Source organism: Chelonia mydas, chromosome 2, assembly GCF_015237465.2.
Source record: "Chelonia mydas isolate rCheMyd1 chromosome 2, rCheMyd1.pri.v2, whole genome shotgun sequence".
NCBI classification, from domain to species: Eukaryota; Metazoa; Chordata; order Testudines; family Cheloniidae; genus Chelonia; species Chelonia mydas.
The window spans coordinates 7,309,451-7,332,769 of NC_057850.1; the positions used below are offsets into that span (position 1 = coordinate 7,309,451).

Here is a 23,319-nt window from a genome sequence, read left to right on the forward strand (position 1 = left end):
GGCTAAATTATTCTAGTGGTTAATTACCCTCACCGTTAAAAATGTACAGCTTATTTCCAATCTGAATGTCTCCATCTTCAACTTCTAGCCAGTGGATCATGTTACACCTTTCTCTACTAGACTGAAGAGTCCATTCTTAAATATTTGCTCCCCATGTGGGTACTTATGGATTCTAAGTACTTCTTCACACAACACACAGTCAACCTGTGGAACTCATTGCCAGGGGATGTTATGAAGGCCAAAACTATATGTGAGTTCAAAAATAATTAGATAACGTCATGGAGGATAGGTCCATCAATGGTTGTTAGCGAAGATGGTCAGGGATGCAATCCCATGCTTTGGGTGTCCCTAAGCCTCTGACTGACAAATGCTGGAACTGAACAATAAGGGGATGGATCTTTTGAAAAATGCCCTTTTCTGTTCCTTTCCTTTGAAGCATCTGGCATTGGCCACTGTTAGAAGACATTTCAGTAGTGGTTGCACTAGTGCCAATGAAAGAGGTAATATAACCTCTCTACCATAGTCACCGAGTCTGGGTGCTCTGGGGCTGGAAAAAAATAGTGGATGGTCAACACCCACTGGCAGCCCTGTGGCTCAGCACCACCCCCCACCCCCGGTGCTTCCTGCCCACCGGCAGCCCTGCTGATTGGCTCCTTCCCAGCGCCTCCCACCTGCCATGATCATCTGTTCCGTGGTTTGCAGGAGGCGCTCAGGGGGAGGGGAAGGAGCGGGAGCAGGAAGAGGTGTGGTTGGAGCGGGAAGAGATGGGGTGGGTTGGGGAGTTGGAGGAAGGGGTGGGGCCTGGGGTGGAGTGAGGGTCGAGTACCCCCCGGGATCTGAGTAAGTCGATGCCTATGCGTTCTACTCCTACTTGAGATTCTCCTGTTTATGCAACCAAGAATTGCATTAGCCTTTTTGGCCATGGCATCTCACTAGGAGCTCATGTTCAGCTGATTATCCCCTATGACCACCAAATCTTTTTCAGAGTCGCTGCTTCCCAGAATAGAGTCCCTTATCCGGCATACATGGCATATATTCTTGGTTCCTAGATGTATATGTTTACATTTAGTCATATTAAAAGACATATTGTTTGTTTCACCCAGCTTACCAAGCAATGTAGGTCACTCTGTCAGTGACCTGTCCCTCCCCCAATTTTTGTGGTGTTTGCATTTTTTATCAGTCATGATTTTATGTTTTCTTCCAGGTCATTGATAAAAATGTTAAATTGCGTAGGGCCAAGAACCGATCCCTGTGAACCCCACTGGAAACACTGATTCAGAATTGCATTTTGAGACCTATTATCAGGTCCCCACTCAATCATTATATCTCAGTACTAAATATGCCCAGATTTTTTAACCTTACCTCACAGGTCAGGTTTTCTAAACCTTTTGTCATTCTTGTTGTTCTCTTTTGGACTCTCTCCAATTTGTCCATATCTTTCTTAAAGTGTGACACCCACTGTGGAACCCAGTACTTTAGCTTTCAGCACTGCCGAGCAGAGCGGAATAGTTACCTTCCATGTCTTATCTACCACACTTCTTTTAATACACCACAGAAACATATTAACCCTTTTCTCAACTGCATCAGATTGTTGGCTCATATTCAATTTTTGATCAACTATAACCCCCAGATCCTTTTCAGCAGTACTGCCGCCTTGCCAGTTATTCCCCATTTTTTTAATTGTACATTTGATTTTTCCTTCCTAAGTGTCGTACTTTCCACTTGTCTTTATTGAATTTCATGTTGTTTGTTTCAGACTAGTTCTCTAATTCGTCAAGGTTGTTTTAAATTCTGTTCCTGTCCTCCAAAGTACTTGCAACCCGTCCTAGCTTGGTGTCACCTGGAAATTTTATAAGCATTCTCTACACTCCATCAAAATCATTAGTGAAAATATTGTATAGTACTGGACCCAGGACAGACCGCTGGAGGATCTCACTAGGTACATCCTCCCAGTTTGGCAGCGGACCATTGATAACTACTCCTTGAATATGGCTTATTAACCAGTTGCACATCCACTTTATAGTAATTTAATCTAGACCTCATTTGCCTAGTTTGCTTATGAGAATGTTAGACTATGCCAGAAGCCTTACTAAAATAAAGATATATCACATCTACTGCTTTCCCCCCATCCACTAGGTTAGTAGCCCGGTCAGATAATTTTTTTTCTCTAATTGTTTTGTGGGAATTTTCTTGACGAGAAAATGTAGGAAGCCCTAAATAGTAACCATTAGCATATAGGGTAGTGTCCCTCTCCAGAGGAGGTGGAGAGCGTGATGGCTTTTTCTGGGTATTTTTGTTTGTTTATTGTCTGGCCAATGGGAATTGTTGACTCTTTTTGATTTTAATGCTGCCAGCTGGCAGGCTTACTTTATCAGTGTTTTGGTTCTTGGGGCTGCTGGCTTAAGTTTTAATTAGGGCACTCCAAGCTTCTGTAGGGGTGTCTCTTCTTTAAAATTTGTTTAAAATGTTTTCTTTTGAAATTGACGTGCAATGCCTAGCCAGTGGGGTGAATTAAGGACAAAGAAACCCTGATGGGAACAGCAGTCAGACTTTTCCCCCATGGTTTTTAATTTATTTGTTTTTAAGTCTTGATCTTCACAGTTCTTACGTCAGCCCTACCGGAAGCTTGGAATTAATTTTTCCTTATCCCATCAGTCTCATTCATGTTTTGGTTTGTCACCACAATTGACTGATCCCTGGGAACCTCCCCTTTCCTTACCTCTGCTCCTCTCTCGTGCATGTCCATCATTGGGGCCAAGTTTGGAGCTTGGCCCCACAGAAGAATGGGGTTTCAAAACACTTGACAAATGGTTAGGCACCTGGTGTGCTGTGAACTCTGGTTGTACACATACTGTAATTGACTCCCAGTTACATCGTGCTGCCTGTCTGTTGTATCTATCTGTTGTCTCATTTTATGCTTGGACCAGAAGCTGTTTGTGGCATGCATGCTGTCTGTGTGTGTGTGTGTGTGTGTGTGTACAAACGCATGTGCTGTGCAATGGAGACCTAATCCCTGGCTGGGGCCTCTAGGTGCTACCATAATACAAATAAGAAACAATTTTCTGTGCCCAGTGTATATGTAGGGTATGGCTCCTAAATCAAAGCTCTGATCTAAAGAGTGCACCTTGGTGCGGTTCACATCTGCTCGCTGTGTGCCTGTCTGCTAAGCCGAGGAAAGCCAGTGTTTATTGCACGCTGTGTACCGTAACTCCAAGGGTGTGAACGGGATTCTCTTCTGCCTAGTGCACAGCATCATCAGCTCAGTTCCAGCTGTGGCTTCGTTTGCTGTTGGCTGTGATGTATGGGTACAGGAAGAAAAGCTTGATTTTCGGCTCTTGGGCCAAGCGGCAATGAAACAGATACATCTTGTTTTGATTTGCGAAAGGAGAGAATTTTAACATAGAAGTGAGGGAGGGACAAACTACTATGAAACAAGGGTATGTCCTTTTTGGATTCTTTTTCCTGACCACGACTGCACTGAACCTGGGAAAGCCAGAACTATGGCCCCCATTCAACAATCGGTGTGTGTGTGTGTGTGTGTGTGTGTGTAAGTGTAAAAGTCCCATGGGACTTCAGCATGCGCTTACAGTTAAGCGTGTGCTTTAGGTTCTTTAATGAATCAGGATCTGTATGTCTTTGAAATTTCATCTCTTCCCTGCTTCTACTCCCCCTTGGACACCTTTACCCCCTATTGGAGTGGGCACCTCAAAGTTTCTCCTATTGGCCTTTTTGAGTACTGGACTCTGTATTTTGTTCATCTTCTTCAGTCAGGTTCCATCCTGGTTCTGGGGTGGGTACGGCTGGGCTGGAGATAAGGTTGCCGCCGCCTTTTCCAGTTCAGGACACACTCATTGACACACAGGGTCGTTTTGCTGGTTCCACATTATTTTCAGGACAATGCAGTGGTCCTGGGCATGGGATTTCCCATATAGACTTGGCAGAGTCTTGCTAAATTTGCGTTGGGTTGTGGCCCTACCTGGCTTATGCCAATAGTTTAATCCTTGCTGGATCCCATAGTAATTCCCAGTCCTGGGGATAAAGTCGCAGAACAAGGACTCTGTGGTGGTGTAGATTCCTGCTTGAACAATGTGTGCAATGTGTGCATTAATCCATGAAGATATGAAATACACAGTTTCCTTGGGTTACCTCTGACATAGGTAGCCCTGTTGTTGTTCCCACAGAGTCCGGAGGAGACCAAGCCTGTGTTTCTGGTGCGGTTTACCTGAGAATTTTGGATAGACCTGTCCTTGGGGACAAATGGCTGTTGCAATTCCTTTTGTGTAGGGAGGTGTCTGAAGGAGAGCTCGGGGCAACTTTCCATCACTGTGAGCAAATTTCAGGCCACATGCTCCTGGAGAAGAGGTTTGAAAGGAGCACCGCGGGTACTGTATGTTCCTGGGCTGGGAGAGAATTCAAATAACACGGGAAGCTGGTAACGCTTACCCTTGGCCGTGTGTGAGTATTCTGAAAATAATATCTAATAGAACACCTTACAGTGTCATTCCAGCGGGATCATGCTCTACTGTCCTAGCGAGATGGGAGTCTTTGCTTTTGGTTATAGGTTTTATGGTGGAGGAGACCTGTGAAAATGTTTGGTTTGCTCTGTAGAGAGGCTGAATATTGATGAGAAATGCTTTTTGCCATGCTGTGTGGGAAAGAAGGCAGGCTTAAGTTTGCTGAATTTCAGAAGTGTGCACACACTTGTCAATATCTGGCTCCCAATAACATGCTCTTGAATATTTTTCAGAGTTTATTTTTTGGTAATATGTGTGTGTGAACTTCAAAAATACATTATTTGGCTTATAAACCTTAGCTCTGGAGTGGAGCATTTATGTATGTAAAAACCCACATGACCATACCACACCTGCTGATATATGAAATGGATATACAGGGATATGTGGAAGGAAAACTAGACATACACTTTTAAGTACCACTGAAATTCAGGGGACTAGGAGAAATTTTGGGGTAACAGGCTCCAGATTGATGGCTCTGGAATCTGAAATCCTCTTTCTATCTACAGAACAGGTTCAACATCGTCAATACTTTGTAGGGAAAAATAGGGACAATTGGCATTTGCCATGGGAAAAATACTATTGTCGTAAAACGTTAGTACATCACTAAAGGAAATCCTGCCATTGAGTTTTTGCAGAAGCTATTGTATTTACTACCATGTTAATATACTGGAATGAAGCTGTATTAAAATAGTATAGTGAAGTCATAGTGACCGACCATGGTATTTGTGTAGAAACTCTATTATTATTTACCAACAGTCAAACGCACAATATTGTGTGAAGATGTTGTGTAATATTTGCTATAGTCCACAGTACTGTCCCATTTACCATAGTGTGCTGAGGCATGTGCTATAAGCACACTGTAATTAGTAAAAAGAAAAGGAGGACTTGTGGCACCTTAGAGACTAACCAATTTATTTGAGCATAAGCTTTTGTGAGCTACAGCTCACTTCATCGGATGCATGTGGAAATTGCTTATGTTCAAATAAATTGGTTAGTCTCTAAGGTGCCACAAGTCCTCCTTTTCTTTTTGTGGATACAGACTAACACGGCTGCTACTCTGAAAACTGTAATTAGTGTAACTTACACTGTAATGGTCTGTCCTGAAACCGACAGTTAGAAACATAGGCTGTGATAGAAACTCCACGGAAGTCGAGGGAAAGACTTACACTGATGTCCATTGGGCTTTTCTTTGGACATGTAAAGCAGTGCCACTGTCATGCAGCCCTTACTCCTGTGAGTAGTACCTTTTAAATGGGAAGATATGGTTGTTAAAGACTGTTTTATTTGCTGTGCTTTTACTTTAGTTTCTATAATAAAATGTCTCATCATAATCATACTGTGTGGTGTAGTATTTGGGTTATAAGACATTGCACTGTATAAAATTTATCTTAATTGACTAGTAAAAATGGCAGCTTTTCCCAATGGGTATTTTTCTGTTGTAGGATGCTGGTCTCTATGGGGCTGATCTGACCTTCCTTACTTTAGGAAAATTTCCACAGCCTATAATAGGATAAGGAGTAGCCTGTTAATTCATCCTCCTTTTTAGACCAGTGATCAAGCTGCTATAAGGGACGGTTCTGAATGTCACCTTGTCATTTGTTCTTATTTAAGTAGGATCATGAAGAAACCCCATATTCTTTAGTGTCTCCAAAATATGCTTTACAAATAAAAGGCAAGGTCCCTGCCCCACAGGTCCTCCATTTTGATTTTAGATGGGACACAAGCGAGGGTGATGTGCTAGTGCAAGGGCGGTGGGGTGAGGAAGCAGACCCCAATTTATCAAAGCACTTAAGCGTGTGCTGAAGCCTCATTGTGCCCTTAAGAACTCCCGTGCTGGGATGTCCAATCTTGGTATTACAAAGGCACATCTTTACAATTTGCCACGAGTTTCAAGGCAGCACCTACTTTACATTTGCATAATTTTTAAATGAAAAATGTAGCAGTGTTATTTGCTTGTATGTGTGTCTTCCTTGGTTCTGGGAGGGGCATTATTTATTGTTGAATGTCAGCAGCCCCAAAGCAACCTCAGAAACCTTGATCAGTTTTGCTTCCACTCTGCAGTTAAAGGGAAGGAACAGTTACAAGCCACAGTTTAGGGCTTTTGTGGGCTGCATCCAGTTTTTATATTGGTCAAAATTCACTGCCATTTGTTTCTAGCTCAGTGAGAAATTCCCTGTGATTGAGGGATGTGGCTGTTACTTAGCATTTTCAGGACAGTGCTGTATGTTTGTACAACACTTCTAGACTGCAAAGAGCTATGTAAGTGCCATGTATTAATGTTCCCATTTTACAGGTGGGGATACTAAGGCACAAACCCATGTTCCCAAAGAGAGAGCAGAGCCAGGTCTAGATAAATTCTTGGCTCCCAGCCCTGTGCTCAGAGCTCTGGAGTTTGCTGTTTATCTGAATGCTCTGCCCAGAGGTTTCTTTGCTGGTGGTATGGATGCTATTTAAGCACCAGCATCCATTAATATTTTTCTCCTCTGTCTGTGGTTAGTGCTTCCTTTTCACAAGCTTTCTCAATTTTTGAAGCCTTCCAAGGCCAAAATATGACAGAACGATGATTCTTGGTTGAGCATTGTGTTTTTACCCTTCTATTATGTTCTTTTGTTGTCTTCATTCAGTGGATCACAGGCACCTGATGGGAAATAGTAGGGGAAAAGACCAAATCAAAACTTCCATCAAATTCCGTTCTTTTTAATGTTCTTCCCCACATAAAAAGGTGACACATAATCTTCCAGTGACCCCAGCTTTTGTGCTCAGCGGCCTTTTGCTTGGATGTCGTCATTTTCTAAGTGCAGGTATCACTCTTGGGCTTTAAGTGTGCTTTTGAATGTGGTTGTTTAACAATACCTCTGCAGGATAACACTTTTCATCAGAGGTTCTTGGTGCATTTGACAAACATGAATTAACTAAGTCTCCTTATCCCCTTTTGCAAAGGTATGACCCCCCCCCCCCCCTTTTACAGGTAGGTGAACGGAGGGATAGGAGCTAAGTGGCTTCACCAAGGCCACATTAGTGAGTGAATGGCAGGGTTAGGAAGACCCAGAAGTCCTGACTTTTGCAAGATAGCGTTCCCTTGTTTGTTGCTGAATTTGAAATTGCTGCAAATTTTTGCATGTTCCCAAGTATCCTTTGCTTTTGACTCTGGCTCTTTCCTCCCCTCCTTTCTTTCACTTCTTTTCTGCCTTTTCATATTTTCTGTTGTCTTCATGATGGGCTGAGAAATGGAATTACTCCTGGGGGAATTCTGCACCCTTGTGGGGAGGCAGAATTCATACCCTCTTCAGATTTCGTGGCTCCCCCGCAGAAAAATGGGGGAGCAAAGAAATCTGTGGGGAGCAGATGCTCCTTCCCCTGGCAGCCCGGGCACATCTGCTGGGAGCAGCCAGCAGCAGAGAGCAGATCACCGTGGTGGGGGGAGGAGGGAGGGTCTGTGTGTGTGAGCATCCATGGAGAGACGTTAAGGGGGTGGGGCTGGGCGCCTGCCTGCGTGCGAACCAGTCGGAGAGAGGGCATGGCTACACTTGCAGATGTAGAGCTCTTTGAGTTAAACCCCCTTCGGAGAGCGCAGAAGGGAAAGCGCTGCAGTCTGTCCACACTGACCGCTGCAAGCGCACTGGCGTGGCCACATTTGCGGCACTTGCAGCGGCATTGGGAGCGGTGCATTATGGGCCGCTGTCCCACAGAGCACCTCTTCCCATGCTGGTGCTGTGGCTTGTAGGAAGGGGGTGGGGGGTATTCGGGTCCCGTCCCAACGCCACGTGATGCATCGGTTCGTATCCCAGCAATCCCTGTGCTTCCGTCCACATTTGGCACCATCTTTCAGTGTTTTTTGTACTGCGCGCTCTGTCTTCCCTTTCGGTCTGCGGGAATGGAGCCCGAACTGCTTCAGAGTATGCTGACGAGTCTCGCCAACATGTCACGTCTGACAGTTGAGTTATTCCTTATGATCCAAAGTGACAGTGAGGGCTCTGACGATATCGACTGTAGTAACGCATATGACACGAGTTTGCTTGTGGCATTCACGGACATGCTCACCACCGCAGAACGCCACTTTGGGGCTCGGGAAACAAGTGCTGAGTGGTGGGATCACAGGGCTGGGTGGTGAAGCTACAGGTGTTGGAGGCAGCTGGTGGTGGTAAGAACGTGGATGTTGGGGAAAGTGGGTTGGAGGTGACATGGGAGCACAAGGGAAAGAGTTTTGGGACAAGGGCTGCAGTGGGGGTCGGGCACGATAGTGTTCTGCCTGCATGGCGACGAGCGCCTGGATCGAGTCCGCTTGGTGCTCCATTATGCTTATCAGCTGATCCGTGCTTTGCTGCTGGAGCACCATGTTTTTGCGCCTCATTCTGCTGACGGATCCTCCTTTCACTGTCCCGCCACTTCTGCCCTTTTCGATTTTCATTACTTGAATGCTGCATTACTTCATGCAACATATCTTCCTTGTTTCTACGTGTTTCAGAGAAGCAGCTGTGTTAGTCTGTGCTCGCAAAAAGAAAAGCAGGACTTGTGGCACCTTAGAGACTAACAAATGTGTTTGAGCATCAGCTTTCGTGAGCTACAGCTCACTTCATCAGATGCATGCAGTGGAAAATACAGTGGGGAGATTTTATATACACAGAGAACATGTAACAATGGGTGTTACCATACAGACTGTAACAAGAGTGATCAGGAAAGGTGAGCTATTACCAGCAGGAGAGCCGGGGGCGGGGGCGGAAGGGGGAAGGAACCTTTTGTAGTGATAATCAAGGTGGGCCATTTCCAGCAGTTGACAAGAACGTGTGAGGAACGGGGGGAGGGAATAAACAAGGGGAAATAGTTTTACTTTGTGTAATGACACATCCACTCCAAGTCTTTATTCAAGCCTAAGTTAATTGTATCCAGTTTGCAAATTAATTCCAATTCAGCAGTCTCTCGTTAGAGTCTGTTTTTGAAGTTTTTTTTGTTGAAGAATTGCCACTTATAGGTCTGTAATCGAGTGACCAAAGAGATTGAAGTGTTCTCTGACTGGTTTTTGAATGTTATAATTCCTGACGTCTGATTTGTGTCCATTTATTCCTTTACGTAGAGACTGTCCATTTTGGCCAATGTACATGGCAGAGGGGCATTGCTGGCACATGGAGGCTTCTACGTGGTCTATTTCTGATTCTTTGGAGTCTTTTGGCCAGTGATAACACAGACGGCTGAGATCTCAAGGTTGTATCTGTAAAGGCAAAATGCAACACTTAACAGAGGCAGCATTGTTCACACCAGACAGAGCAATGATTCCCCTGTATTTAAGGGCAAGCACAGTCTACACAATGGCATAATTTGCATGTCCCAAAGTGAGCACACATAACCCACAGGAGCCCCAAAATGGTGAGTAAGCACAGGGTCAAGCATGACAGATTGTTTCACGGCTGTATTGTCCTCTGGGTTTCTGTGCCTTGGGGAGAGCCAACAGCGGCAGGGGACCCCTATACCGAACACTGTCCCCACATTTTCCACAGGAGTTTGTCCTGGAAGATATCTCGCTGCTGAGGGTGACCTGGGAAGCAAGGGAGGGTCTTCTACTGCAATGCGGATTCCGCCCTGGCCCGAATGCAGCTTGTCTGTGTGCATCAATGGTCCCCCCGCCCCTCACGGCACAGTGGTGCGGACAAGTTAGCCTTACTGGGACGAGAAACACAGTGGCTCTCTCGAGAAACCTGCGCAAGCACATTGCCCAAGTTCTGGATGAGACCTTTGAAGAGATCACTGAGGCCGATTACCATGATGTGAGAGAGCACATCAACGCCCTATTCCACATCTCGGCATCATGCAGCCCGAAGTCTCCTCACCCCAAGAGCCCGCACTGAATAACTTCCTTCCCAAAATAAAAGCTGCTGACCTGGAACCTCCTCTGGTGTTTGTCCTTCCCCAAGCACCGGCCGCCACGACTGGCTACCTTCTTCCTAGCTTGAGAACAGCTCCTGGCTGCATGCATCTAGGGATTCTGGAGTGTCTTCCTCTGCCTCAGCACCCTCACTCCCACTTTGCTGCTCCTCCTCCTGCCTTGTTGGACTGGGCTCTGAGGTGTCCATGGTGGTACTCGGAGTGGAGGCGGGGTCGCCCCCAAGTATCACCTCCAGCTCTTTGTAGAAATGGCAGGTCGCGGGGGCAGCACCGGAGCGGCTGTTTGCCTCACGGGCTTTGCAGTAGGCATTCCGCAGCTCATAGAATCATAGAATAACAGAGTTGGAAGGGACCTCTGGAGGCCATCTAGTCCAACCCCCTGCCCAGAGCAGGACCAGTCCCAACTAAATCATCCCAGCCAGGGCTTTGTCAAGCCTGACCTTAAAAACTTCTAAGGAAGGGGGATTCCACCACCTCCCTAGATAACGCATTCCAGTGTTTCACCACCCTCCTAGTGAAAAAGTTTTTCCTAATATCCAACCTAAACCTCCCCCACTGCAACTTGAGACCATTACTCCTTGTCCTGTCCTCTTCTACCACTGAGAATAGTCTAGATCCATCCTCTCTGGAACCACCTCTCAGGTAGTTGAAAGCAGCTATCAAATCCCCCCTCACTCTTCTCTTCCGTAGACTAAACAATCCCAGTTTCCTCAGCCTCTCCTCATAAGTCATGTGTTCCAGTCCCCTAATCATTTTTGTTGCCCTTCGCTGGACTCTCTCCAATTTCTTCACATCCTTCTTGTAGTGTGAGGCCCAAAACTGGACATAGTACTCCAGATGAGGCCTCACCAATGTCGAATAGAGGGGAAGATCACGTCCCTCGATCTGCTGGCAAAGCCCCTACTTATACACCCCAAAATGCCATTGGCCTTCTTGGCAACAAGGGAGCACTGTTGACTCATATCCAGCTTCTCGTCCACTGTCACCCTAGGTCCTTCTCTGCAGAACTGCTGCCTAGCCATTCGGTCCCTAGTCTGTAGCGGTGCACTGGATTCTTCCGTCCTAAGTGCAGGACTCTGGACTTGTCCTTGTTGAACTTCATCAGATTTCTTTTGGCCCAATCCTCCAATTTGTCTAGGTCCCTCTGTATCCTATCCCTACCCTCCAGTGTATCTACCTCTCCTCCCAGTTTAGTGTCATCCGCAAACTTGCTGAGGGTGCAATCCACACCATCCTCTAGATCATTTATGAAGATATTGAACAAAACCGGCCCCAGGACCGACCCTTGGGGCACTCTGCTAGATACCGGCTGCCAACTAGACATGGAGCCATTGATCACTACCCGTTGAGCCCGACAATCTAGCCAACTTTCTACCCACCTTGAAGTGCATCCATCGAGCCCATACTTCTTTAACTTGCTGACAAGAATACTGTGGGAGACCGTGTCAAAAGCTTTGCTAAAGTCGAGGAATAACACGTCCACTGCTTTCCCTTCAACCACAGAACCTGTTATCTCATCATAGAAGGCAATTAGATTAGTCAGGCATGACTTTCCCTTGGTAAATCCATGCTGACTGTTCGTGATCACTTTCCTCTCCTCTAAGTGCTTCAGAATTGATTCCTTGAGGACAGGCTCCATGATTTTTCAGGGGACTGAGGTGAGGCTGACTGGCCTGTAGTTCCCAGGATCATCCTTCTTCCCTTTTTTAAAGATGGTCACTACATTAGCCTTTTTCCAATCTTCCGGGACTTCCCCCGATAGCCATGAGTTTTCAAAGATAATGGCCAATGGCTCTGCAATCATATCCGCCAATTCCTTTAGCACTCTCGGATGCAACGCATCCGGCCCCATGGACTTGTGCACGTCCAGTTTTTCTAAATAGTCCCGAACCACTTCTTTCTCCACAGAGGGCTGGCCGCCTCATCACCATGCTGTGCTGCCCAGTGCAGTAGTCTGGGAGCTGACCTTGTTTGTGAAGACAGAGGCAAAAAAAGCATTGAGTACGTTAGCTTTTTCCACATCCTCTGTCACTAGGTTGCCTCCCTCATTCAGTAACGGGCCCACACTTTCCTTGGCTTTCTTCTTATTGCCAACATACTTGAAGAAACCCTTCTTGTTACTCTTAACATCCCTCGCTAGCTGCAACTCCAGGTGTGATTTAGCCTTCCTGATTCCATTCCTACATGCCCAAGCAATATTTATATACTCATCCCTAAAAAGAAAAGGAGTACTTGTGGCACCTTTAGAGACTAACCAATTTATTTGAGCATAAGCTTTCGTGAGCTACAGCTCACTTCATCGGATGCATCCTATGAAGTGAGCTGTAGCTCACGAAAGCTTATGCTCAAATAAATTGGTTAGTCTCTAAGGTGCCACAAGTACTTCTTTTCTTTTTGCGAATACAGACTAACACGGCTGTTACTCTGATACTCATCCGTGGTCATTTGTCCAATCTTCCACTTCTTGTAAGCCTCTTTTTTGTGTTTAAGATCAGCAAGGATTTCACTGTTAAGCCAAGCTGGTCGCCTGCCATATTTACTATTCTTTCTACACATCGGGATGGTTTGTCCCTGTAACCTCAATAAGGATTCTTTAAAATACAGCCAGCTCTCCTGGACTCCTTTCCCCCTCATGTTATTCTCCCAGGGGATCTTGCCCATCAATTCCCTGAGGGAGTCAAAGTCTGCTTTTCTGAAGTCCAGGATCCGTATTCTGCTGCTTTCCTTTCTTCCTTGTGTCAGGATCCTGAACTCGACCATCTCATGGTCACTGCCTCCCAGGTTCCCATCCACTTTTGCTTCCCCTACTAATTCTTCCCGGTTTGTGAGCAGCAGGTCAAGAAGAGCTCCGCCCCTAGTTGGTTCCTCCAGCACTTGCACCAGGAAATTGTCCCCTACAGTTTCCAAAAACTTCCTGGATTGTCTGTGCACCGCTGTATTGCTCTCCCAGCAGATATCAGGATGATTGAAGTTGCCCATGAGAACCAGGGTGTGCGATCTAGTAGCTTCTGCGAGTTGCCGGAAGAAAGCCTCATCCACCTCATCCCCCTGGTCCGGTGGTCTATAGCAGACTCCCACCACGACATCACCCTTGTTGCTCAAGCTTCTAAACTTAATCCAGAGATTCTCAGGTTTTTCTGCAGTTTCATACTTGAGCTCTGAGCAGTCATAGTGCTCCCTTACATACAGTGCAACTCCCCCACCTTTTCTGGCCTCCCTGTCCTTCCTGAACAGTTTATGCCCATCCATGAAAGTACTCCAGTCATGTGAGTTATCCCACCAAGCCTCCGTTATTCCAATCACATCATAATTCCCTGACTTTGCCAGGACCTCCAGTTCTCCCTGCTTGTTTTCCAGGCTTTGTGCATTTGTATATAGGCACTTGAGATAACCCGCTGATCGCCCCTCGTTCTCAGTATGAGGCAGGAGCCCTCCCCTCTCACACGCTCCTGCTCGTGCTTCCTCCCGGTATCCCGCTTCCCCACTTACCTCAGGGCTTTGGTCTCCTTCCCCCAGTGAATCTAGTTTAAAGCCTTCACTTTAATCCTGCACTGCAGTGCATCCTGGTCATGGCCCCTTTCCATCATGACCCGTTTCCATCATGACCCTTGATAAGTGCCCGAAGGTATCATAATTCCTACAGCTGGAGTGCAGCTGGGACTCCCCCCAAAGACTGATGGGGTCCAGCACCTCGCCATTGCTCCATACTGGAGCTCGCCTGGCGCATGGAGGCATGGTCACCTGGAAAGATACGCTGAGAGCACTCCACGCCTGGCTGAGTAAACAGGAAGGGGATTTTCAAAATTCCTAGGGAATTTAAAGGGCGGGTTTGACGGTTGGTCACCTGAGGGCAGGGCAGTAGAGTTCAAAGTGATGACCAGAGTGGCTAGAACAGGGATTGTGGGACACTTCTGGAGGCCGATCAGAGCACACTACAGGACCAGGGCGTCCACACTGGTGCCGCGGCGCTCCAGCAGGGGCGCAGCAAATGTTATTCCACTCACTGAGGTGGAGTACCAGGAGTGGACCAGCCGTGGAGTCGGAGTGCTCTACGTGCCTTGCCCGTGTGGACGGGGAGTGAGCTAGGGGCCCGGGGCTCCTTTATTGCGCTGTAACTCGCAGGTGTAGCCAAGCCCAGAGACACACTGTTGCTGCATCCCAGGCTTGGAGGTGTAGGGCTCTGTGAAGTAGGCTCTGTCCCTGAGGCAGAACAGAAGTGTAACAACTAAGCAGGCAGGCTGCTAATGTTCCCATTGTTAGTTAATTGTTCCCATTCTTAGTCCATTAAGGCTCCTTTACCTTGCCAGAGTGGTGTAAAGGAGCCTTATTGTAAATGACAGTAATGGAATCAGAGTAGCAGCACTGTTAGTCTGTATCCGCAAAAAGAACAGGAGTACTTGTGGCACCTTAGAGATTAACAAATTTATCTGAGCATCTACTAACCTAGTGGATGGGGGGAAAGACCATCATAGGGCCTAATCACATCAGCCACACTGTCAGAGGCTCGTTCACCGGCACATCTACCAATGTGATATATGCCATCATGTGCCAGCAATGCCTCTCTGCCACGTACATTGGCCAAACCGGACAGTCTCTATGTAAAAGAATAAATGGACAAAAATCAGACGTCAAGAATTATAACATTCAAAAACCAGTCGGAGAACACTTCAGTCTCTCTGGTCACTCGATTACAGACCTAAAAGTGGCAATTCTTCAACAAAAAAACCTTCAAAAACAGACTCCAGCGAGAGACTGCTGAATTGGAATTAATTTGCAAACTGGACACCATTACATTAGGCTTGAATAAAGACTTGGAGTGGATGTGTCATTCCACAAAGTAAAACTATTTCCCCATGTTTATTCCCCCCCTCCCCACCCCCCACGGTTCCTCACACATTCTTGTCAACTGCTGGAAATGACCCACCTTGATTATCACTACAAAAGGTTTTTTTTTTCTCTCCTGCTGGTAATAGCTCACCTTACCTGATCACTCTGGTTACAGTCTGTATGGTAACACCCATTGTTTCATGTTCTCTGTGTATATGAAATCTCCCCACTGTATTTTCCACTGAATGCATCCGATGAAGTGAGCTGTAGCTCACGAAAGCTTATGCTCAGATACATTTGTTAGTCTCTAAGGTACCGCAAGTACTCCTTTTCTTTTTGTAATTTAAGTGAAAATCCAAGATTATAACGGGAATGCAGGATATTGGTTACCAAGTATTTGTAACTTAACTTTCATGTGTTTAGGAAATGCTGAACAGTTATTGTGAGATTTTTCTCTATGGTAGTTTAAATAAATTACCAAAGTAAGTGAAACTGGTGTCATTATATAGTATTATTTTGACAAATAAAATATGCAGAATTTTGGATTTTTTGGTGCAGAATTCCCCCAGGAGCATTGAGTGCCTGGCTGTAAATGGGGTGAACCAGAACATGAATTCTTCCCACTAATATTTCTCTGTTTTCTGTAACTCCATTGCATGTTCTTTCGTAATTTCTCTTTTAATTTTAAAGAATTCTTTCATTTGAAGACTTTCTGATTCAGACAATATTGATGTGAGTGTCTAATCTCTGCTGAATGAACTTAATTCTTTTTATAGGCAAGACCTTGCAAAGACCTTCCTATTTTCCTCACTGAATATGTATAAAACTTTAATTTTAGCTCCATGAGTCTTGCAATGTAGTTTTATTTAAAGATGGGAGTCTTTTCTTTCTGTTTTCGGGAAGGAGGTAAGGGAGAACTGTAGGGTGAGGGGATGGGGGCCAGGAATTAAGAGATCAAAAGAAATGTAGATGGTATAAATTGTTCAGAACACCCAACAGAAAATGTGACTCTTTTCTCTATCTACTTATATGGCCTTTGTAAATGTTAATGATTCATCAGCATAAGTCCCCTAGGAGATGTGATCTTTATTATCCCCGTTTTACAGATGGGGAACTGAGACAGTGCGATTAAGGCTCCGATTGATTCATCCGTAAACACATGCTTATGCCTCACTGAAATGCGTGGTGTGCAGCACAAGCTCATCGACACTGCGGATCAGGGCCTGAGTGATTTGGCCCAGGTCACGCAGGACATGTCTGGCAAAGCCAGGAACTGAATCCTGGTTTGCTGAGCTCCTCTGCTTTAACCACAAAACCTTTCTTACTTCTTGTTTTCCCTTAACCTGTGTAGAGACTTGTATTTAGAGCGCACTCTGCTAATTACATAGCCCTGAGAAAAAAGAATGAGGAGTACTTGTGGCACCTTAGAGACTAACAAACTCAGTGCTCTACCAAACACTGAGGATGAAAACACCAGTGGATCCCGCAATTGATGGTAGGCGTGAGCCAAAGCCCGCTTGTCTAATCTGGATCTCTTTGAATTTGGGAGTGTGTGGTGGTCAGTGTTGAATTCCCGGATTCAAACTCACTGCTTCCGTTTTGGTTCTGAGTTTCCTCCCAAACCAAAAGGGGTCTGTGTTGCAAGTTCCCCCTCTTCCCAAAATGTTGTGTCATGATCTGTTTGCCAGTTGACCATCTGACTGCTACCTTTACCCCAAGGGTGGCTGCATTTCAGTGGCAACCTTATTCCAGCCCATGTATCGCAATAATGATTTTTGCTTCTGTGGTTCCTCTCATCATAGAATCTCAAGCTGCTTTGCTATAAGGTAGGTCAGTATTATTCCCATGTGTTTTATAGATGGGGAAACTGAGGTACAGAATGTAAGAGATTTTCCAAGGCCTCATGTGTTAGTTATTCGGCCATCCTATCCCTATATACTGTATAAACCACTTTGAGATCAGTTGGGCTCAAAGACCCTCTGTAATGTAAAGCGGCATAACTTTCAGTGAACTTATTTGTTCTTTGGAATTATGGTTGGCATAACTCAAGTTTTTAATAATTTCAGCAGATAATATTAATGTTTATCTTACAGCATTTTAAATCGATTACATTTTTGCAGTTGCAGGACATTTTTGGGGAGGGTCAGGCAATGAGGGAATCTGACAATAATTATGTAATGGTCGTATACCAAAAGATTCAAAAATTGTCATCACATGTCAAAATATACATAATAAATATCCTTAGCTCATACTCCACTATGTTCTCAAGCAGCATTTTTCCTTCCTTGCCTGGCTGTGCATTCCGGTTATTATCAATGGAAATATTTTATTAATCCGCTTGTGTATGCGTGTGGTGAAATCGACATTTACTAACATTTACCAATAAAATCCAATCCTTCGAGCGGGTGAAGTGATAAGCACAAGATGAAAAATTACCCCAAATGCAATAATTAAAGTTAACTCTCCTCTCGGCATTTGGATTTTATTTTATTATTTTGAAAAATGCTCATTTATAGTTGCCCAGAAGAGTTCCATATGTCTCTGTTTGTTAGGACCAGTGGAGCTATGCTGAAAGAACAGCTGCATCAGTCCCATTATAGCTCACAAGCACTGCTGTCTAATTCATTGCCATTACAAAAAGGCTTCTAAAATTATTTTGAACAGTTAACCCCAGAGCTGTCTGCTTCTATTATGTTCATGTCGAAAGTGCCCTCATATTTTGTGAATAGGCTGCCATTAAATTCAGCATCTCCCGCCACTCCCTCCCTCCCGACACCTCATATCCTCTCCTGTCTCACTTGCATATTGCTGGCTTCTTAAGAGAAGTAAGGCAGCAGTTTTCTTTCCCTGGAGATCACAAGTGAAATATCAGAAAATAACCCCATTTATGGTGTTTATCATCCCTGGAGGAGAAGCTTTATTGGATAATTTCTTGTAGAAACTGAGTAAACCTTAACCTCCATGATGTTTAGGAGAGGACTTTTCGCTTTTCATGTCTGAAGGCAGTGGTTGTGTACAGCGGTTTAGGGTTGATTAAAATGTTGGATCTATGTCTTGCAGCGCAGTGATCTCCTTGGGGGAACTGGTGGAATACCCCATTGCTGGGGACACTTCCATGTCTGCTGGATGAAGCACTGTAGGAAACACCATAGGGAACAATCCTGAACTGTCCGTGCGGAAAGGGATGCATGTCTTGAAACAGATGTGACAGGGTCAGGCCAGATGGCTACAGGAGAGTGATAGAAGGCAGATATATTAGCCCCAGGTTAAGTAGGTCCCTTTTCCCTGGGTAAGGTAACAGGGAAGGTTCCGGAACAATCAGGAACCTTCTGGAAACAATTAAGACAGACAGGCAGATTAGAACACCTGCCGCCAATCAAGAAGTTGTTAGAATCAATTAAGGCAGGCTAATCAGGGCACTTGGGTTTAAAAAGGAGCTCACTTCAGTTTGTGGCATACGTGTGAGGAGCTGGGAGCAAGAGGCACTAGGAGCTGAGAGTGAGAACGCGTACTGTTGGAGGACTGAGGAGTACAAGCATTATCAGACACCAGGAGGAAGGTCCTATGATGAGGACTTCAGTCCCTGGAAAAATTATGGAGCAGGTCCTCAAGGAATCAATTCTGAAGCACTTGGAGGAGAGGAAAGTGATCAGGAACAGTCAGCATGGATTCACCAAGGGAAAGTCATGCCTGACTAATCTAATTGCCTTCTATGACGAGATAACTGGTTCTGTGGATGAAGGGAAGGCGGTGGACGTGTTGTTCCTTGACTTTAGCAAAGCTTTTGACACTGTCTCCCACAGTATTCTTGCCAGCAAGTTGAAGTATGGGCTGGATGAATGGACTATAAGGTGGATAGAAAGCTGGCTAGATTGTCGGGCTCAACGGGTAGTGATCAATGGCTCCATGTCTAGTTGGCAGCAGGTATCAAGTGGAGTGCCCCAAGGGTCGGTCCTGGGGCCGGTTTTGTTCAATATCTTCATAAATGATCTGGAGGATGGTGTGGATTGCACCCTCAGCAAGTTTGCATATGACGCTAAACTGGGAGGAGTGGTAGATATGCTGGAGGGTAGGGATAGGATACAGAGGGCCCTAGACAAATTGGAGGATTGGTACAAAAGAAATCTGATGAGGTTCAACAAGGACAAGTCCAGAGTCCTGCACTTAGGCCGGAAGAATCCCATGCCCTGCTACAGACTAGGGACCGAATGGCTAGGCAGCAGTTCTGCAGAAAAGGACCTAGGGGTAACAGTGGACAAGAAGCTGGATATAAGTCAACAGTGTGCCCTTGTTGCCAAGAAGGCCAATGGCATTTTGGGATGTATAAGTAGGGGCATAGCGAGCAAATCGAGGGACGTGATCGTTCCCCTCTATTCGACACTGGTGAGGCCTCATCTGGAGTACTGTGTCCAGTTTTGGGCCCCACACTACAAGAAGGATGTGGAAAAATTGGAAAGAGTCCAGCGGAGAGCAACAAAAATGATTAGGGGACTGGAACTTATGAGTTATGAGGAGAGGCTGAGGGAACTGGGGATGTTTAGTCTACGGAAGAGAAGAATGAGGGGGGATTTGATAGCTGCTTTTAACTACCTGAAAGGGGGTTCCAAAGAGGATGGCTCTAGACTATTCTCAGTGGTAGCAGATGACAGAACAAGGAGTAATGGTCTCAAGTTGCAGTGGGGGAGGTTTAGGTTGGATATTAGGAAAAACTTTTTCACTATGAGGGTGGTGAAACACTGGAATGCGTTACCTAGGGAGGTGGTGGAATCTCCTTCCTCAGAAGTTTTTAAGGTCAGGCTTGACAAAGCCCTGGCTGGGATGATTTAATTGGGGATCAGTCCTGCTTTGAGCAGCGGGTTGGACTAGATGACCTCCTGAGGTCCCTTCCAACCCTGATATTCTATGATAAAGAAGGTGTTAGGAGGAGGCAATGGGGAAGTAGTCCAGGGAGTTGTAGCTGTCGCACAGCTGTTCCAGGAGGCACTCTAGACAGCTGCATTCCACAGAGCCCTGGGCTGGAACCCGGAGTAGAGGGCTGGCCCAGGTTCCCCTCAAACCTCCCAATTCCTGGTCAGACACAGTAGAAGTTGACCTGGACTGTGGGTTCACGAAAACGGCCAAACTGAGGGCTGCCGTGAATCTCCGAGGTGAGCAAATCCACCAATAAGCACAAGACCCACCAAGGTAGAGGAGGAACTTTGTCACACAGACTAGAGTCAAACCATTAGTTCCTCTCTGATTTGGATGATTTTTTCCCTCCCCCCATTCTTGTAATGACAGATCAAACCTGATTAATGCTCTTTTGGTCTCGTGTCATGGTCCAGAGGGGGAGGTTTGGATTATCCTGCTGTAGAGTTGACAGATCAGCTGTTGAAGAGCTGGGCATGGGGGAAGTATTATTATTATTTGTATTACTGTAATGCAGTTACAGATGCCCCATGCTGCCTAAAATAATTTCCGTTTATTATCCATTAATCTCCTTTGGCTCCCAGGTTTGCTGTAATATTAGACGTCTGTGTAAAAATCCTGACTCCTTAGCTTTAAGAGTGCATTTTCCTAGGCGGTGTTTGTGCCTCTTCCCCGTTGGTTTGCTGGGAGGAAATAAACACGGCAAGATCTGATTTTTCAAAGCAGTGGCTCACTAGGAGGTGTTAGTGCGCCCACCGGTTTACGGACAAGGAAAGAAGACAGCCATCATTGCAATACAAACGATTACTCAGCAGACATAGTGTATAATGGTCAGAACAGAGGAAATGGAGGCAGGACTCCTGGGTTCCAGGCTGGACCCCTGACTATCCTGGGCAAGTCACTTAGCTGCTTTGTGCCTCAGTTTCCCCCCTCTCATATGGGGATAATACCTGCCACACAGGGATATTATGAGGATTAGTTAATGTTTAGAGCTTCCTGAAACTGTGAAGCCCCATGTAAAAGCAGTGTCTGTTACTTTTCTCACCCATTGTCTGGGGTGGGGCTCGGGGGACAGCAGCAGCAGTGCCAGGGCAGAAGGCATCACTCCTTACAAGAGACGTCATGGGGCTGTTCCTGCTCTCTGTGCGTTTTTTTTCTGCTCCTTCCCTCCCTCTGTCTGCCTTCAGCTTTGTATCCACTGTCAGAGCATGAATAGGTCCCAGCGAGGAAAGAAAATGGTACTGTTTTGGGATCAGTGTCTCCTGGGAGAGAACTAAAGAGACGGCAGTGGGAACAGCAATAGGAGTCCATTATAACAGTAATAAAAGGGAAATGGGGTTCTACATGTCTCTTGAGGAAATGAGGATCTGACCCTAGCAGAATCCACCTGGATTGTTCCCTGCCTGTACTGAAATTCCCTTCCTCAGTGAGCTCATCATGATCCTAGTTTTGTTTGACAGCATAGAGTTTTTGCTGGGCAATCTTTGTCTTTTGTATTTAATGGACTTATGCTTATCAGCCCATCCTTCCATTTTCCTGCCTGCATTATAGGGTGACTTTTGCTGTGGCTGAAGTGTCATGTCAGTCAGGGCTGGAGCTGAGAATGGGGAAAAGGATTAAAAGCAAGGATCTGTTCTAAGTCGGACGCTCAAGTTCGAAGATGAGCAAGTGGGAGCTGTCAAGCTCATGGTCTGACTACTGCAATGTTGTGTGTCAGATAGGTGCCAAGATTGGATGCTGCACATGTAGCCATACCCTTCTGTAGCACACCCACTAGTGCAATGCCATACCAAGGGGCGGGGAGGGATATTGTGATCATCTTATGTCCTTGGCCCCTGTGTCTTCTGTTCCCCCCAAATATAATAAAGCAAACCTTTGAAGTGCACCTCAAGATATGGTTCTCTCCTCAACTCTTTTCCCTTTCTTTCTGTATTTTTTGTAGTTCTTACAGTCCTTCATTTGCATTCAGTTGAGAGTCGTGGTAGGAGACCCACAGTGAATGAGACAATACTCAATATACATGGAAACAGGTAGAAGGGTAAGTATCTCTTACCTGACAGGAAACCAGCTTTTCAACTTTTCTGGTGACCAGTCCCCCCCAGACGCAGACTTTAAGAACATATTTTCAGCATATACAGAATTCTTACACAGTGTCTGTGCACATGTTTCACAATGATATTGATGACTAGTGTGATACCAGCTTTTATTTGAAACCTCACATGGCACTCTGGTGAACTGGAATATAAACACCAGACTCAGGAGATCCCTGTAACCTCCCTGCACCCCCTTGCCAGGTGGCATTAAGGGGTTCTTTGAGTCACAGGAGGTAAGACACCTATTTTCCTGTCCGGTCATTTCTTTATTGTATGCCTCACAATGTATGCTTATTTTCGTAGTGAGCCACAAATGAAATAAGAGAACGTGAAATTTACAAGAAAGGAAATCTACAAGATGAAAGAAACAGTAGGGCGGGGGAAGGCTGAGGGGGTGCTGTTTATGAATAAAGACAAAGGATTGTACTGGTATATCTTAAGGGGCAAAGAAACAAACTGAGTCCTTCACCTAGGACACAAGCTGACAGCACATCTGTCTCATGAAAGGAGGGTCACAGCTGTAAAGCACTGCAACAATTTTGGGTGAGCATTACTACAAGAGATGAGCGTATCTAGTTAATTAAGTCTAGGCTCTAGGATGCGTGTTCTGATTTTGTTTCCTATGTGACCGTTTGTTCCAGTACTTCTACTTGCTGTTACTTGAATCTCTGTGCTTTGTTAGATAAACTTGTGTGTGATTTCGGTGTAAAAGTATTGAGGTGCTGTGTGTTCAGTGGAGCAGTGGTCTGAGGTGGAACTGGTAAGCCCTGTTTCTTGAGAAGCCGAGAAACTGTGAATATGGCAAGGGTCCAGTGGAACAGGGCTGGACAGTTCAGGGAGACACTTGGGAGGGTTGGATTGTGCCTGTGCTAACCTGTAGACAGTGGGACCTCCGGGCCCAGAGGGGAGTGCTTGTGTTGCCTGTGGGTGGTGGAGTAGGGGAGCTGATCTCCGCCAGGGACTGACTAGCCTCCCAGGTGGTAGCAAAGTGCTTCACATCCCTAGGTACTTCTGGCAAGTATCAGAGATCGTGGTCCATGATGAGAGCTACTATCATCATCATCATGTTCCCATTACGTCTCTGTTGTTTAGGGCAGTGA

At 45.7% G+C, this 23,319-nt stretch overlaps 1 protein-coding gene across 11 annotated transcripts in view; it reads left to right on the plus strand.

Moving 5' to 3' along the window:
- TSNARE1 (t-SNARE domain containing 1) overlaps positions 1-23,319 on the plus strand; it is a 684,473-nt gene that overhangs the window by 87,304 nt on the left and 573,850 nt on the right. Inside the window, exon 2 of one of the 11 annotated variants that reach the window (XM_043539012.1) lies at positions 22,069-22,164. The exons of the other annotated variants lie outside the window; for them this stretch is intronic. The gene's annotated coding sequence lies outside the window, so the exon portion shown is untranslated. The remainder of the gene's footprint in view (positions 1-22,068; positions 22,165-23,319) is intronic. 11 annotated transcript variants of the gene reach the window in all.